At 40.7% G+C, this 16,729-nt stretch overlaps 1 long non-coding RNA gene across 3 annotated transcripts in view; it reads left to right on the top strand.

Annotated features, from left to right (window-relative positions):
- The window catches only part of LOC133266061 (uncharacterized), a 232,118-nt gene that overhangs the window by 130,320 nt on the left and 85,069 nt on the right, over positions 1-16,729 (top strand). For all 3 annotated transcript variants that reach the window (XR_009742239.1, XR_009742241.1, XR_009742240.1), the window contains exon 3: positions 4,007-4,097. This is a non-coding gene — a long non-coding RNA (uncharacterized LOC133266061). The remainder of the gene's footprint in view (positions 1-4,006; positions 4,098-16,729) is intronic.

The following is a 16,729-nucleotide window of genomic DNA, read 5'->3' as shown; positions in this document are numbered from 1 at the left end:
ACTGGAACATCTGATGTTAATGATATTAAACAAAGTCTTTTAGCAAGGATGTATGCACAGACACTTTTTGTTTCCTTCCACTTTTCCTTATAATGACAGTCTTGCATTTGTTGGGCTAATAGTTTTGTGGGGGATGCTCCTTCACTGTCCCTGTTTCATAAGATGCTATGCTTCTCCAGGAAGTGCATCCCACTACTGAGATGGCATATGTGCCAGCTGAACATTCCCAGATTTTGCCTTGATAACACTGTTAGTAATGGGAATGGTTCTCAGCTACTTTTATAAGGGCTTAGGGGTTGTGGGTTTTTTGTTTGTTTAGTTGTGGGGCTTTTTTTCCCCTCCCTGTCTTCCATGGAACATAAAGGAATATTATGCCAGTGCTTAAGGTATGGTCTTATTTTTGACAAAAGCTTTTTGTGTTTTTCATCATGCTTAGTCTATGGAAAGAGCACCTTTGTGTGTAAGTAACAGTTACTGGAGGAGGCTTTTGCAGGCATCTCCTTTTTCCATAGAATGAGATATTTAGCAGCTTGGTTTAAATCATAATGCCATGATGCATGATATTCCTCGAGCGTGCTTTGTTATCAATTAAGAAATAAACCAGTTAGGATAATTCAACATTTCCTTTGGGATTAGTTCAGAAAGTGACATGATTTTTACCTTGTCGCTAAAAATACCATATTGTTCACCAGATGAGTACTTAATTTAAAGATGCTGTTCCAAAGAGAGACCTTGTTAGAGTAAAAAGTCCTTTACCATGAGAACCCTTAGCAAAAGAGAGGAGGACAGAGTAAACAGGAAAAGAAGGGACCTTGGGATGTATTAACGTTTAGCAACACTGAAATGAATTGTGTTAATCGTGTCCGGCTTGATACTGGGGAGTTATGCTGATCAAGTGTATTTTCTCCATTTTGAGTTTTGAGTGCTGACTTTTCACTTGTGGATGTGGCAGCAGTCATTTGGGGATTGTTCTACTCAAAGTGTTGCAACTGCTGGGATTGTTCAGCCAGCCAGAATCCCTGATTCTTTGGTCCCTTTTGTATCCCTAGTGCAGTCCCAAGGGCCCTGAGTGGCATCAGTTGGTTAGCTGAGTAGGCTGAAGTGTCTGCAGTCTTTCCATTGGTATTTTCTAGGCTGGCATGTGTGGCCTGGGTTTCATGGCACAGGGAAGGTTGTGTATCCTCCTCTTCCAGCCCTTCACCATCTATCTTCTCATCTGCTTCCTGTTATCTAGAGAACTGTGATCCCTTGCTTCAGCATGTGCCTGGTTCGTCCAGCAAGGAGGCTGGAGCTGGGACCACCATCATGCTCTGACAGAAGTTAGTGTAGCACTAAAGAGCCAAGAGATTGAGGGTAGCATAAAACCTGTCTCAAGCCCTCTGGTGCTCAAAGGATCCTTTGTTAATGAGATGGAGTACAGAGACAATTCAATCTGATGCTCAACTAATACTTGTGAATATAGACAAAATGCCGAAGTTGTGGTGGAGCCTGTGCCTTGATGCTCACCAAGTGTCTGCACCAAACCATAAGAGCACAAGGCAGAGTTAGTCTGACACATCCTAGGGAAGCTCTCCGGACCATATTACCACTTGAACAGATTCAGTTGTTTTAGAAGCCTGTCATGTGAATGTTCTTCATCTTGGCATTTGTGTGACTAGCACCTGCAGATCACCACTCTTTACAAGATAAATAGTCCAAACTGGACATTGAAAGGGAGGGATGGAAATACGTAAACAGATTTTTATAAAGTGTCACTGCTTATTTGAGCCCCAAGGAATCTGAGTTGGGCTTATTCAGTGCCTCTGTTAAATGACTTGCACATACATGCTTATGTTCAATCCTAGAGATGAAAACATTTGCTAAATGCTGTCCTAAATAGAGTTATGTTCCCAGATGCCCTTTGTGCATTTTCACATTGTACAGGAGTTTCCTTTTTCTGCAAAAAGGAAAAAATAACAAAAATACAATCATAAACAAGTTGCTGTAACTGTGATGATCCAAGAACTGTGGCAGGACAAGGTCTGTAGTTGGGGTTTGTAAGTTAATCAGACTATCTGGTACCATTGTAAATTATGTTCTCTTTCTATGTTTGTGTACTCAGCACATTAGTAAAGCTTATTCTCCCCCAAGCATCAGCAGTGTTGGAAAATAATATTTCTCATGTTATAGAAGCTTGGGAAGGCTTCATGTTAAGGGAAATCTGTTCCTCTGAAACACTCCAGTGTCAAGTGGTCCAAAGAGTTTGAAAACAAGAGAAAAGCAATATTGTTTCCTAATGCAAGCTGATTCTGTGTACTGTAAGCAATGAAACTTCTAGCTCTGATAAAGGTTTTGGGGTCACCAATATTTGCTGGTTTAGCTGGACTTAGCAAATGTTTGGTACTGTACAGGGTTCAGTGATTCAGTGACTCTCACCGTGTAATTCATGATTGGATTTTGTGGGACTGGAATTTTGGTAGGAAAATGATACGGTTGTTATTGAAGCTCTCAAATACCACGACAGCAGGCAGTGCTGCTGACTGTCACCCCTTTCACTGAAAGGAGGCTGAGGACAAGACTTGCAGCAAGGAAAAGGATGCTTGACTCTGGGATTAATTCTCTGTCTATTTGTCTCGTGGAGCTCAGAGTTCATCTTCAGGGCATATTTCAAGGCAACATTTATGCTCAGGGCCACGTCTGACAGCAGCGCTCTGTGCAGCACTCCTACTGACTTCAATAAGAGCTCCTTGCAGAAAGCGAGGCTGGAATGGCCCTTGAAGTTTGTGACACAGAGTGTGGCTTGAGGAAATGTGTGTGTGTTTCGTGCTTTGGGTGTGTTTTCAGTGAATGTGCTGCCAATCTAGTAGTGTTTTGGGACCTGATCCTGCTGTGCAGATTCAATAGACACATGCGTGCTGGTGGATACAGGATGTTGAACATTAATTTGTGGGAGTTTTGTAGGCAAACTTTATGTATGTAGCAGCTGTAATAAGCATGTTTTTACAAGCTGCAAATAAAAAAAAAGTAAGCACATTTAAAGGTTTGCTGGTGGGGTTTTTTTACGGTTATTACAGATGTTACTGTTTTGAGACGTTTGCTTAATTAGAAAAAGAAGAAAATGTGAGGTTCAGCAATATCAGCACCTCTCAAGCTGACAGCTTCACCAGTGGACAAATCCCTAAGTGTCAATATGGTTTTGGTTTGGGGTGTCAACTTGAAGGAAGAAACGCCAAGAAAAGTTAAAATTGAATATTTGCCCATCCCAAAGAGCAGAGATGGATCCAAATAGAAACATCATTTCCAAATATTTCCTGTAGATTTCTGATGAAGCATGGAATGACATCAGAAAAAAACCCAGAAAATATAGGCTACTTCTGGTGCTCAGATCCATCTCTCTAAATTCAAGTGACTGGACAGAACCTGTTGAAGATTGAACCTCAATTATCTGCTTCTGGTTATAGGCTGTGGAAACAAGGAACTGAAGAGGAGTGTAGCCTGACCCTGTGTGGTAGTGTTTATGTTCTTAACCTTTGTGACCTTGAATATTTCTCTTTGCTGTCCTAATGTCTGCTAGTCTGTCATGCTCACTAGCTGTTCCAGACACCATTATAGACACCTGAGCAGGAGTGTGAGCATCTACTCTGTGCATTGTCACAGGGAGTGAGTCAGTATGTAGGAAAAACATCCAAATGAAAAAAGATCTGAAGTTGAATCTCGAGGTGGGACCTTGTTCTGTGATTTCTGAAAGTTAGTAAAGCTGTGCCATGCGTGTGCAGCACTGGGGTTTAAAAGCCCAAATGCTTCAGCCAGGCTGTTCTGCTCAGCTTAAAAGCTGAAGTGCTGTGTTACATATGAATTTATTTGAACTGCTTTTTTTTGCATTCCAGGAAGCATGACTGCCTCTCACCTGTGCCAGAATCCTGCCACTGCTGGAATTGCCAGCACTGAAAATTGTCTCTCATGTAACTGCTATGAAATGCGGCTGCTTTGGTACAACAAATAATCTTTTTTTCTTTTTTGAAAACAGGGTCACCTTAAACTTGACGGACTTTTACAGCCTGAACAGCAGGAGGACCATGTGCAGAGAAAGATGTCTCTGGGGATGAAGTTTTCAGTGAGTAAGTTCACTCGAGGCATGACTCTTGGGTAGATTTGATTCCGTTTACTACTGCGAAATTTGACAACAGTAAAAATACCTTCACTGTTTAATCTTCCATGGGTGGCGGGGAGAATCAAGATACTCTTTTCTTTCCCAGAATAGCTTGCTGGAAGAAACCTTGAAACATGTGAATCCCCTTCTTGATACCAAGTTACTTTGTTGATGAACACTGCTCCCAGCAAAAACTGGGACTGATACCAGACAAAGGATGCCCAGCATCATTATCTGCATTATATATCAATAGTTGTGCTTCCTTGCTTATGAAGTGTATAACCTTGTGTGTCCTTAAAGTGTAAAAACAAAACACCCACCACCCTAAGGACACCTGGGACTGCACTTCTAAGAAGCCGAGAGAAATAAAAAGATTTTATTAAAATGTTATGAATTATTGTTAACATATATTTACATAATTTAATCCATCCCAGGAAATGTCTTGAAAAACGAAATTTTATATACCTGTAGTCATGAAGCTGCTCTTTAATTTTATCATTTCACTGCTACAGTCCGTCAGTGCAATAGCTCTGTATTTGAAGAGATTTGCTTATTTTATGTAATAACAAGACAACGTTTTCAAAGGAAATGCCATTAGATGGGGTAGTTGTTTGGTGCCATTAGACCAACCCTGAACTGGAAAGAGAATATTTCTAAAGATCCTTTTTTTGAGTGAACAGCTTAAAATGTTACAGTGAAGCAAACTGGGTCAATGGTGTTACTTGGAAACAATTGCTGTGTTATAACTGACATTTAAGGCTTTGACTTTTCTATTACAAGCTTCTTTTCTTCTTTTCTTTGGAGTGCCTAACTTGGAATTAATCTTGTTTGGTCGAATGCCATTAAGGTGAGAAAATTGAAGCTCCTTTGTGCTTCTCATATATGGAAATCTCTGTTGAAGATCTTGTCTCTGAAACCTGTTGATTTTTTTAGTTTGAGCCATATCTGTAGTATTTTTGCAATTAACAGCTATCAATTCAATAAGGACTTACAACATCCTTGGTCAGTTGTTTGCACAATCACTGTTTTAAATAGAAAACTGCTATATAGAGTCTGATTACACTAATGGAGGTAAGGGGAAAAATAGGGCCGAGGAAAGCAGTTTGGTGTTAATAGTGTCTCATAGAAAAACTAATTTATTGCAGGATCCAGTACTAGAAGTAAAATATAAGAGAATCCTGAGCTAAATTGGAAGGCAGAGAGAATGAGAGTCATGTGTGCTGTGTACAAGCAAGGAGGCTTCTGGTAAATGTCTGTGGTTAATAACAGAATAGTCTTACTTGCAAAACCAGGCACATAAACAAAATCTTCTGTTTCAGAGCAAAAATAGGGCTAATTGTGTTGCTGCCGAACAGATCTGCTTGACAGCATGTACATTAAAAGGGCATTATGCTAGTGAGGAAAAGCACTAAGGAATCCTGGAAAATGCTTGTCAGGATGCATAGTGCTGCTGGGGTGAGCAGATGCTTGTGAACGACAGGTGAATTGTTTCAACTTCTTGTGGCTTTAATCTCTGAGTTTTGAAATGCAGGAGCACCTGCATTTCCCCATCGCATCTGTCTGCTGCTTTGCCATCTCTATTTCACCCTCTGTCAGCAGTTGGCTACCAGATGAGCTTTAGATGAATAGCATTCACCTTACTTCATAGTTGTTTTATGATGCTGGTTAGATGAAATAGTTCCAGCAGATACTTTCAATAAGCGAAGGCCTGTACTCTCTGCAGTTCATTGAACCCATATGGATGAGAGCAGCTGGAAAGATGGGTTTGCTACCTGAGGCCAATGTTTGTGTTGCCAACCGCGACTCCAGCTTGCTGACCCTTGTATAATTCATTGCAGTTGAGGAAATGTTGCTCACACTATTCCATTTTGTGATGAATGGCATTACTTAAAACTGATAGTCTTGTAAAGCAGTGGTGACTTCCCATGTCTGACAGATGTGAACAAAGAATACAGTCAATAAATATTGCCATGTTCTAAAGGAAGATTCACTGCTTGCAGTTGAGGGGAAGGAATTTCAGTGCAAACAGAAAACAGGTGGGGAAAAAGCTGGTTTAAAATTGCAATTTGGAGGTTATGCTTAAGGATGGACCTTTGTGGGTATTCATGCATCAGGGGTCTCTGAATCATCCAGATAGAGTGCTGTGGGCACATATTTCAATCTAGCATTGTGGAACAATCCTAGCTTCACTGACCCTCTTAGAGTAGCCAGGCAAATAGTTTCAGTGACCTTGCTGAGCTTAGACTTCCATGGAATTTGCTCAGAAAGGAAAGGATGCCTCAGGAAAGCCATGTTTGGATAATTGCATTTTCTATTTAGTGCTATTGCTTTAGGAATGTTCATCATTCAGACACTTCCTGGTGTATTTCTGTTGGCAGTTTTTTCAAAACTGAGGTTGAATGTTGGCATGTTTGTGTGAAAGAGTGTCTGATCTGTACAGTGTCTGTGAGCTCCATGAGGTGTCTTTGGTAGACTTTAGCAGGCTTTAGCAGGCAGCAGCCCAAGGTTGTGCTGAAAGAGGGATTAGAGCCAGATGATTGTATCCATAAGAACAGCAAAAAGGCAGATTCTTCAGAAGGCCAGGAAAATTCATAAGAAGCCATTATGATAAGGACTGAATAACTGAGAAGAGAAACAGTGTTTTAGCAGGTTCGTGTAGCAGACCATGGTGGAAGTGATTACGGTTCAACGTAAGAGGATGGTGCATGGGGAGGTGAGTAGATCTGTGTCTGTTAGAGGGAGTGGGTGCAATTGGAGTAGGTGATAGGCTTTAATGATGAAAAAGTGAGGTAAGTGGTGGAAACACAGGGTGAGAAGGGAGCTAGATTCCTCATGAATCAGAGCTGATGTCCCTGTGCTTTTACAGTATAGAAGCAAAAAATTCTGTTTACTGATTATATAAGAAGGTATAGGATACACGAGCACCTGATATTTATCCACATTCACTCTGTAGTAAATTCAGTCTGTGCAATTGTTTCAGCCTCCTGCTTAACCTCTTGCCACTGCATAGGGTTAAAGATTAAACTTGGTAGTGTTTCTAGAGTGCTACGAATATCAGACTGATTCAAAGTCTTTTTGAATTTAAGAGGTATGGATTGGTATTTGTCTCCTGTTGTAGTGTTAACAGTGCACCAGCTGTGATACAGTGAATATTTCCCCAGCAGTGTTTTGTATCATTAAACCATAGCTTTTATTCAGGAGTTGAAATGATTCTTCTCCATAGCCCCCATTCAAAAAACATGTAAAATTTTTTTTTGCTAGAAGGCACTTAAGAAGGTGCCTGTAGTTAAGTCTCACAGAGTCAAGAAACAAGAGAAATTTAAGTATCTGTATAGGCAGTGGCTGAAATTAGACCAAAAAACAATTGAGAAATCAGTGTACACTTTGTTTTTTTTTTAATCCTGGGTAGCTAAAGCTTGCTACACTGCAGAAATCAGTCCATAAAAGCATGTGCAATAACCTTACACTTGAGTGATGTTTGTGTGGCTTGTGATAGAAGAAAAAAGGCTTCTCACCAGTGGACTATGAACACTACAGCAGCCTGACCCTCTGCAAAGAGTTCTGAGGATGTGCTCTCCTCAGCCTGACCTGGCCCTAGGTAGGCCAGCAGGGATGCTCCTGAACATGCAGGTCTGATTTAACCAGCCCTGAAATGCAGATCAGGTGTAGACAGTATATTTGGAGTGAGGTTGAGAAAAGGCAACTCGTTTGATTTTTGCTTTGCTTTGTTGTCATTAATGTTACATCTACTGAAGTCAAGTTTCAGACTTGAAATGCCATTCTAGTGATGTCTGCAGTGCTCTCTTGGCTTTTTTATGTGTTAGTGTATAGCCATGAAGGGCTGAATTAAGGTTGTCTAGGCAGCTTCTCTGTGCTTAACTTTGCAATTAGGCTGCTTTAAAAGGTTTCCCAATTAAAATGCAAATAAATAAGCTACAATGAAAAGTGAAATCACATGAGACTGAATTGATACTCATTTGGGCAGTAGCAGCTCTTTTAAAGATGTTGTATAGATCTGTGCACATTGCTTTTTCAGACTAGCAAAGCAAGGGCTGTCTGCCATCTTTTGGTTAACAGAGTAGAAGCAGCAGTTTTATTATTATTACTAGATTTCACAATTGTTTGCATTAAAAGAATATGGAAATCGAGGACTCCTGATGTGAATTGCAGATGCTGTGCGGAGGTGTTCTCCAAAGACTGCCAGCCCTTTTGCTAGCAGTGGTGTGCCTCTGGTTTTAATTGGCTATACCATTACCTTCTGTTTGTGGACTTCCCCAAGATGGCCTTTTCATTTGTTTTTGCTTTCGGGAGCTGGCAGTTTAGTTGGAATTCCTGCACAATAAATCTGGAAACAATCTGGAAACCTTGATCCTTTTCTAGAGAGCATGCCATGAGTGTGGGCCTGAAGCAAACTATTCCTCCTATGTGCAGCTGAGCCCAGAGAAGAGAAGGAAGAAAGGATGAAGACAGAAAAGAGAATGCAAAGATGAGAAGGAGGAATGCATGGTAGTGTAAGAGGAGTGATGGATACTTGGGGAAGCGAGGTGGTACGAGCATATGTTTATCTACTTAGTTTCCCCCTCTTCTCAAGTTGAGGATCCTATTGCCATTGTATGCTGCCTAGAGTAGGGGAGTGGTAGTTTCTAGAAGTCAATGCTGTGTTGAGGGAATAGAGAGTAGGTGGTTTCTTTCTGCCTTGTGGCTCAGAGGTATATTCAACACAGCATAGACTGCTGCAGTTCCTTTGGTGATGATAAGAAGCCTGTGTTGGGAGTTTGGGCAAGCTGCCAAACTCTTTGTGCAGAAGCAGTGAGAAAGGGGAACCTGTGATTCTACACTGACTATCTCTGCCAAACCTGAATGGAATTTTATGCGACAAAGAAAGGGCACCACCTGGAGGGCTGTGTATCAAAGGCCTTCTGCACACAATGGACCTGTGGGAACTTTTCAAAGGCAAGGTCACAAATGTTCTCTAGAATTGAAAGTATTAAGTAGCCTAGTTGGAAAACTCATTGACAGGGTCCTCTGATAATATCAATGCATGCACTTGTGTGTATTGTATGTAGGTGTATATAGGGGTGTACAGGTATCTATGTACTTAAATGTAATATCATATACAAAACAGAGCTACAAAGGTGTTCACAGAGCAACTGATGCAACATCAAATGTTGCAGCTCCACACCATGCTCATTTAAACAGAAGCAACAGCTGAAATTGATATGGAAATGTAATGCCTTTCATAGAACTCACAAAATTTTATATTTGTATCTTGCATTTTGCACTTTGCTTCCTCTGTTTTGTCTGTCTTCATTTTGTCATGTGTCAATTCAGATGCTGAAGTCTTTAGAGAAGGCTGTGACACAGTGTGCTTCTGAAAGTTAGTGGCTACTGTGAGAAAAGAATATTCAGTGGAATGGCATATTCATGATTGTAGGTTCTTTTACCAGTGCTACCCATCATCAAATGGGAATCTTAGGATTCAGGATGTCATCCCTCAAGCTTTAGAAATGCACCCACATTACCTGTGAGAAGGCAGTAATTCTGCAAAGCAATCAGTCACTTACGGAAATAAAAAGAGAAGAATCTGCAAGGATGCAGATGCGTTGCTGGCATGTACAGACTTTATGCTTGATAGAGTCTAGGCCCTCACCAGTATTTTACTCATCTCTGCACTTGACCTGTTTCATGTATTTAAGAGCATTTAAAGTCCAACATTCATCATTAAGACACTGTTGTATTTGGTAATAGGCTTCCAGTGGTCATTTCTGGCATCTGATATTGAAACATCAACTGGAGACATTCTGATTATATTAGAGAATAACAGATACAGACTTACTGGTTTATTTGTTGCAAAATGTATGCAATTGTTCAGTTCTGTGCAACAAGACATGACCTGGGGCAGTGTTCTGGTAACACTGTACCTAATACTTGAACTGAAGGCAAGAATCTGTCAGTAGCTGTAAGAAACAATTCTCTTTTGGCAATTTAAAACTATACCGGCCACCAAGCAGAGGTCTGCTGAAGCTGAGTGATAGGATACACTGCCTTGTAAAGTAATATACTTCTAATTTACTTGAAATGCAATCTCTTTGAGTAGACATGACAGCAAGATAACAAATCATTGACAATACTGATAGAATATCTTTAAAAGGCCATGGACCATTGAGTGCCGTTTATAATCATACTTAGATGATTATTCTGTGAGGTTTCAGGGTGGTGTTTTTTTTTGTGAATCTTAAAAGCAGTGGGACGAGTCCCTGCAGACAGTTACTAGATCTTCTCTTACTCGTGAGCTCGGTGTTAATAGAGGGAAACAACTTTCCATGTCATGCAGTGATGGTTTCTGGATTTGTTGATTGTATTGAATGAGTTGCAAAGGTGGTGGTGTGCAGTAGGAGCATGGTTCAAGAGGGCAGCTGAAACCCTTTCGCTGTGAGACAGCTGTACTGTGGGGATCTGCACATGCATTAGGAGTTAGGCAGGGGTGACCCTTCTTAATAAGGGGGCTAGGAGGTCCAGCCCAAGCAGAACTCAGTAAGCTCATGGAATCTTGCCTCCTGCCTGCAGTAAACACAGACAGTGTGCTTGTTAGGAGGTGTGCCACACTCACGTGGTCCTGAGTGAGCAGGCTCTCCACCAGCTAAAAAGCATTAGTTGCTTCTACAAAACAACACCAGTCCCCTCCCCCCCATACCTTGTTCCAGCATTTCTAGCGTTTCATGTGGGAAGTAGGCTGTACCCCAGCGTAGGGAAAAGGGGTTCTCTGAGTCCATATGTCATTAAAATGTATGAATGGACACATGTGCATGCAAGTGATTGAACTCATGGTTTAAAACACAACTAGCAGCGGAGAGCAATCTAAGCAAGTAAGGTTAGGGGAAAGGTATTGATTTTATGTCACACAAATGTAGCTAGAACATCTAAGCGTTAATGTTCCCAGGGCACTTTTCAGTGTGACCAGCTGAAACAGAAGAACACAATGTATTTAATGATCTGTAGAACACGGCTTTCCTGAGGTCAATAATGTGTACTTAACCTTTAGGCTTTCCATGTTGTCTGCTTGTCCAGTTGGTTTATGAAGTGTATGTTAACATGATCGGGGATTTAAAGGCAGTGATAACTTGATCTCTCAAACGTTCACTGCTGTTGCACGTAAATGTTGAACAAATCCGTTGTGAATCCTGCTTGGGTTTTCCTGGTACAGCCTGCAGTGAGTGCCGTTCCTCATGCACAGCCAGGTTGCTCTGGATGCAAGTCAATAGTATTTATAATGTGAACAGCAAGATCACTATTTTACTCTGGTTTTACTTTACCTACCTTCATGGATATTAAAATCAAAATAGCCTGTTCTGGCCTTCAGCCTTTGTCACCAGACTCATGCTTATTTGGTGGCACCAATAACGATTAATTTGTATGAAAGAAAAAAAAATCAAGTAAGAAATAAAAGCAGAACTTCAGTTAGCAGCAATCATGCTGCAGTTAAGGGAAGCCCAAAGATTTTTATTAAGTGATCCATATTAGATACTAAAGTTTAAATCATTTTACTGGCAGTTGAAAGCAGCTAGTCAGACTTCTATTCAGCTGTAGTGTGTAAATGAGAATCATGTCCCATTTCAAAGAATTACTGTCCCTCTGAAGCAGACTGAAAAAGTTTAATCTGTTTCTGTGCAGCAAGATTATGCCTGTGCTTGTGGAAGGGTCACTAAATGAGGTATTCCAGTGTATCAGCAACGCTCATGTGAACAAATTTAGGGTATGCTCTGACTTGTAGGTGTTCTGCAATTCTAATATAGGTGGTTCTTGCCTGTCTTCAGAGGATGAACATATAAAGTGTAATACCTAAAATGAATTTCTTCAAAGCTGATTTCAGATTTTGCTTCAGGAGAGGAGACTCATCAAACGCTTAGATTCTCACTGTTACTATGTCTTGAAATTACAGGAGATTAAGTGTGGTAGTGTTTAGAGCTCTCATCTACTATCTCAAACCAGCACATTATGAGTGTCCTTCACACTACTTCCATCTCCTCCTCCACAAACAGATGTGCAGACTTACTGCTTTGGGACAGACCCACAGCAGAGTTATTGCAGCTTCATAAGCAACTGTTCACCTGTTCAGCCAAGGTAACAACTTCTGCTACTCTTTTCTACTCTGTAACTAATGCAAGGTAATACTTAAATATTTATTTATACTCCCATGACAGATCTTACCTCACTGTCGCAGCAAGCTAAGAATGAGAACATGCATGCTTACCCTAGGTCTTTAACTGCATTAAATCATGTAGAGCTGAAGCCTTTACTTAAGAACTGTCACTCCTGACACTTCGCAGTCCTTCCTAAGAGTTTATGCCTAGCCTTTAACTGTCTTAATTGCAAGCAGTGGAGACAGAAGCAAGCTACAGTAGGCATATGCCAGAGCGCATACTGTTTCTCAGTACATGACTTGACACACGTGCGTGTTTATATATAACACACATTTTATATATATATTTATATACATGTATATAAATATATATATGTATATAAGAAATGTGTGTATAGCAAGGCAACCTTTGCTTTGAGTGTATCAGGCCCCTGCTTAGCCAGAATCCCTGGTCATGCAAAGCTCATATGACCAAGATTGACCTGTATAATTTCCATTGGGTGCAGTTTTTATGCTGATATAAGACTGGTTTTGCTTGAAGTTTCTACAGCAGTATAAACAGCAAGAGCAAAGCTCAGATAGTTTGCACATGTCACGTGAACTGAGCTTCTCAAATGTACTTCTGTAGCTTAATTAAAGTTAACCCAGAGTTAGTAAAATGAGATATCATGTAAGCATTAAACGTGTCTTATTTCTGCGTTATTTTCCTGATATTTTGGAATACTCTTTGATATTCCTGACAATGTTTTCAGGGTTTTTAAAAGGAAATTCAAGAGGCTGTCAAGTCTTTCCATTGCTTTAGTAAATGATTAATTTTTTGTTTCCCAGCGCAATGTCTGAAATAATTGTGTCAGTTTTCAGGTCACTACTTTTCAAGCTGTGATACTTGGCTGTCACCCATCACATCAGTCATTCTGTTCACACTTTGGGACGTACACTATAAAAGCGGCCAATAAAATATTACGTCTGGGGTGTAGCATTTACTACTTGTAGCCTACAGAGCAGAAGCGAAACAGACAAGCTTTGATTTCTTCAAGAAGAGTCCACTCTGGGCTTCACTTAGATTTTTCCATGTTTGGGTCCTTTCCATTGAATGTGTGTGGCATGTTCCCATCTCCTCTTGAAGAAAGACATGGACAGGAGTTGGGATAAATGTGAGTGTGCCCATCCTCTAGAGAGGTAGAATTTGCGTGTGTAATATACTAGTTGTATTTTTTTTCCCCAGCTGCTGCAGGTACTGATGAAGAGCTTGTCTAGCAAGTACAAATAAGAGTTGTGAGGCAGTTTTATTTAATCTTAAGTTGAGTTGGGCTGTGGTCCTCTGAATCTACTTGCTTTCTTGCTCCTTGTGAGCTGAGCAAAGCTCGTCGGATGTTTACTGTCTTTGTGTAAGCAGCAAGCAGCCACCACAGAATTGCTATCTTGTTTTGGAAATGCTGGAGTTCTTTGCTGGGCAAGAGCATGGAACTACAAACCTCACACGTGGATTTGCTTCTCAAGGAAACTGAAGAAGAGAATTCTGTGTTTTCAGCAGTTTTTTTTCTCTTCCTAACTCCAGGTGGCTGGTGAGGGGGAACAGGAAGAAATGACAGTGTTACTGAAATTTGTCCTGATACCTGAAAGATTTTCTGGAGGCATTGTGGCTTTAATTTTTTCCCATTCTTTGTAAGTCAGCTTGTTTTCTGAAGGATCTGGATCAAAGTAAGATCTGTTAACTGGAGGGTATTTCAAAAACACAGACCAAATTAGTATGTTTGTTAGCTTTCCTATTCCTTTTAGTTTTATTTCTTTATATTTTTCAGTCAGCTGTTACGGTTAGTAGTAACTTATTTTTTTTGTTTTTTTTTTTAAACAAAATTTGCAATGTGATTTAGGTGTTTGATAACTTGTTAGAAAGGGGTGTGATCCTATGCAGACTTTTGCCTGGAGAAATGATCATGTCTGTATGAGTAGTTCTATCGGTTTATCTCTGTGTACAAACATTTGAAGGACAGAGCCATAACTTTATGTTGCGTGTACATGATGCTGAGCCTTTCAGGGGAATTTCTCTCACAGGAGGAGAACACATTCCCTCAGTGCCCTTTCCCCCTACAAGGAATCTGTCACTGTATAATTAAATGAGAAAGTAAATAAGGTTATTATTTCTGAGCATGGACACAGTGCACACAGTAACAAATCAGAGTCAAAAAATAGCTGATGAGAGGATTTGTAGTGATCCTTGATGCAAAGTTTTAAGTACAGTACAACCAGATACCAGCTCTAAATTGGCTGGCACTGTAATTAAAAGTATAAATGTTTCAAGCTGAATACATCCTATTAGTAAGATTTTAGGAAACAAAAACTTAATTTATTCACATTCGATATGGTCTGTAAATGCCACCATTATATGCCTTCCTCTGGCCTTTGATTAGCTATGGATTAATAAAACTTTTATACCTTCTTTGTCAGCCTCATTTTGAACTCTGTTTTTGCATACTGTTACTATTAAATAAATGAATTAGTGTCCAGAAATGTGTCATGCATATTACCTAGCAGCAGGAAGCATAATACAGTGGTCAGCTCCCCGGGAGCATTATAAATCCTAACACGCTCAGTAACCTGCTCATGTGGACCTATTAAAAGCTTGATGATTTAGTGAAGCAGTATTTGTGCTTAACAATGGAATTTTAGTTAATTCAAAACAAAGTAAATCATTTCCAATTACAGTATTTGAATATTCACAGTAGCTATACAAGGATGTGTAATGTTCCAGGGGAAAAAAAGAAAAGAAAAAAGAAAAGGCATTATAAAGGTTGACTGGAGTTTAGCGAGTGGTTGTGGTATCTCAGCATTACATGAATACCAGTGTTTGTAAAGCATGTTTGTTTGATATAGCTACTTCACTGGAGAGATGGAGGAGCTAGAGCCCAGAATGGGGAAAACTATTTCCAGAGACCATAGAGACTTTTGTGATGAGGAAGGCTCCTGGAGGTTAGGCAGTAGCAATAGCAAGACACCCAGACGAGGGATGATTAGGGGGGTACTGTGATGTCTATGAATAGGGGAGAGGTGACCATTGGTGATTTGTGATTAGTTCAGTGGTGTTTTTTGCCTCTGGGCTGACAGTGGGGCTTGCAGCGGGGCTGGAGCTGTAGCTGTTGGTGGCAGCAAGAGAACCAGCAGAGTTATCCTGAGACTCTTGCAGGAAGATGAGGCGTAGCACTTTGGTGCTTATATGCAACCATGGACCCACTGGAGCATGTCCAGAAAAGGGGAATGAAAATGGTGAACGACCTGGAGCACAACACCAAAGAGGAATGGTTGAGGGAACTGGGGTTGTTTAGTTTGGAGAAAGCTCAGGGCAGACATCGTTGCTCTTTACAACCACCTGAAAGGAGGATGGAGCCAGGATGTGGCTCGTCTATTCTCCCAAGCAACAACTGATAGGACAAGACGGAATGGCCTCAAGTTGCACGAGAGAAGGTTTAGGCTGGATATTAGGAGCAAATTCTTCCCCAAAAGGGTGCTCAGGCATCGGAACAGGCTTCCCAGGGCAGTGGTGGAGTCGCCGTCCCTGGAAGTGTTCAAAAACCATGTGGGTGAGGCACTTAGTGACACAATTTAGTGGTGGACTTGGCAGTGCTGGGGGAATGGTTGGACTTGATGGCCTTAAAGGTCTTTTCCAGGCTGGTAGATTTTATGTTTCTATTCTGTCTGTCTGCACGTCCATTCGGTTGACACATGCAGCCTCATTCAAAGTCACGCTACTTAGGCTTTGAGATACTTAAGTGCTTTTGGAAACAGAACTTGGGCTTCTGAGTTCTATAGAGTGGTTTGAAGAGAACATGACAAACAGGCTGTCATGAAGCTGTGAAACCCAGTGCGTCTGCCACTGCGGTGCAGTGAAAACAGGGCGAGGCTGACACTTGTAAAAGTATGACAATTGTTTCAGTTTCTACAGTGCTGTTTTTCAAATGCTGTTGAATCCCAGTATACAGACTGTCATGGAGTCTATTACAGCTTTTCTTATGGATTAATCCCTTAATTCTGGGTCCAGATCTTGAGCAATGCTGCATGCATTTTAGCTTCTTTTAATCGTTTGGCCGCATTAAATCGTTAGATTTTAGTATTTCTGGAAGGGGAAAAGGGAATTCACTAAAGGAAAATAAATTCTGGGGCCTATGAAAACATAATTTCTTAAAGTTGGTGGAATATTGCGAAGTAAACAAACATCATATGATCACAAAACTGCATGAAGAGGTCTGATTAATTATACCTCTGTTCAGCCGAGGTGTGTGGTGTGGTGCAGACTCAAGCTGGAGGAGCAGGCAAAGTGCTGACCTCCAGCTGGCTTCTGGATCTTAATTTGCTCTCATTACTTCTTAGGAATTTATTCTGACAATGGTTTCCTTTGTGAATGACGTTTTCTGTCTTCAGATACAGTTGTACAAACCTGTTGCTGTTAACTGGGACTACATTAT

This window comes from Pezoporus flaviventris, unplaced genomic scaffold (assembly GCF_033815535.1).
Source record: "Pezoporus flaviventris isolate CSIRO_AGI_PZ_B2104156 unplaced genomic scaffold, CSIRO_AGI_Pfla_v1 ptg000006l, whole genome shotgun sequence".
NCBI classification, from domain to species: Eukaryota; Metazoa; Chordata; class Aves; order Psittaciformes; family Psittacidae; genus Pezoporus; species Pezoporus flaviventris.
The sequence above is the reverse complement of the archived record's forward strand: the minus strand, read 5'-3'. Positions and strand labels throughout refer to the sequence as shown.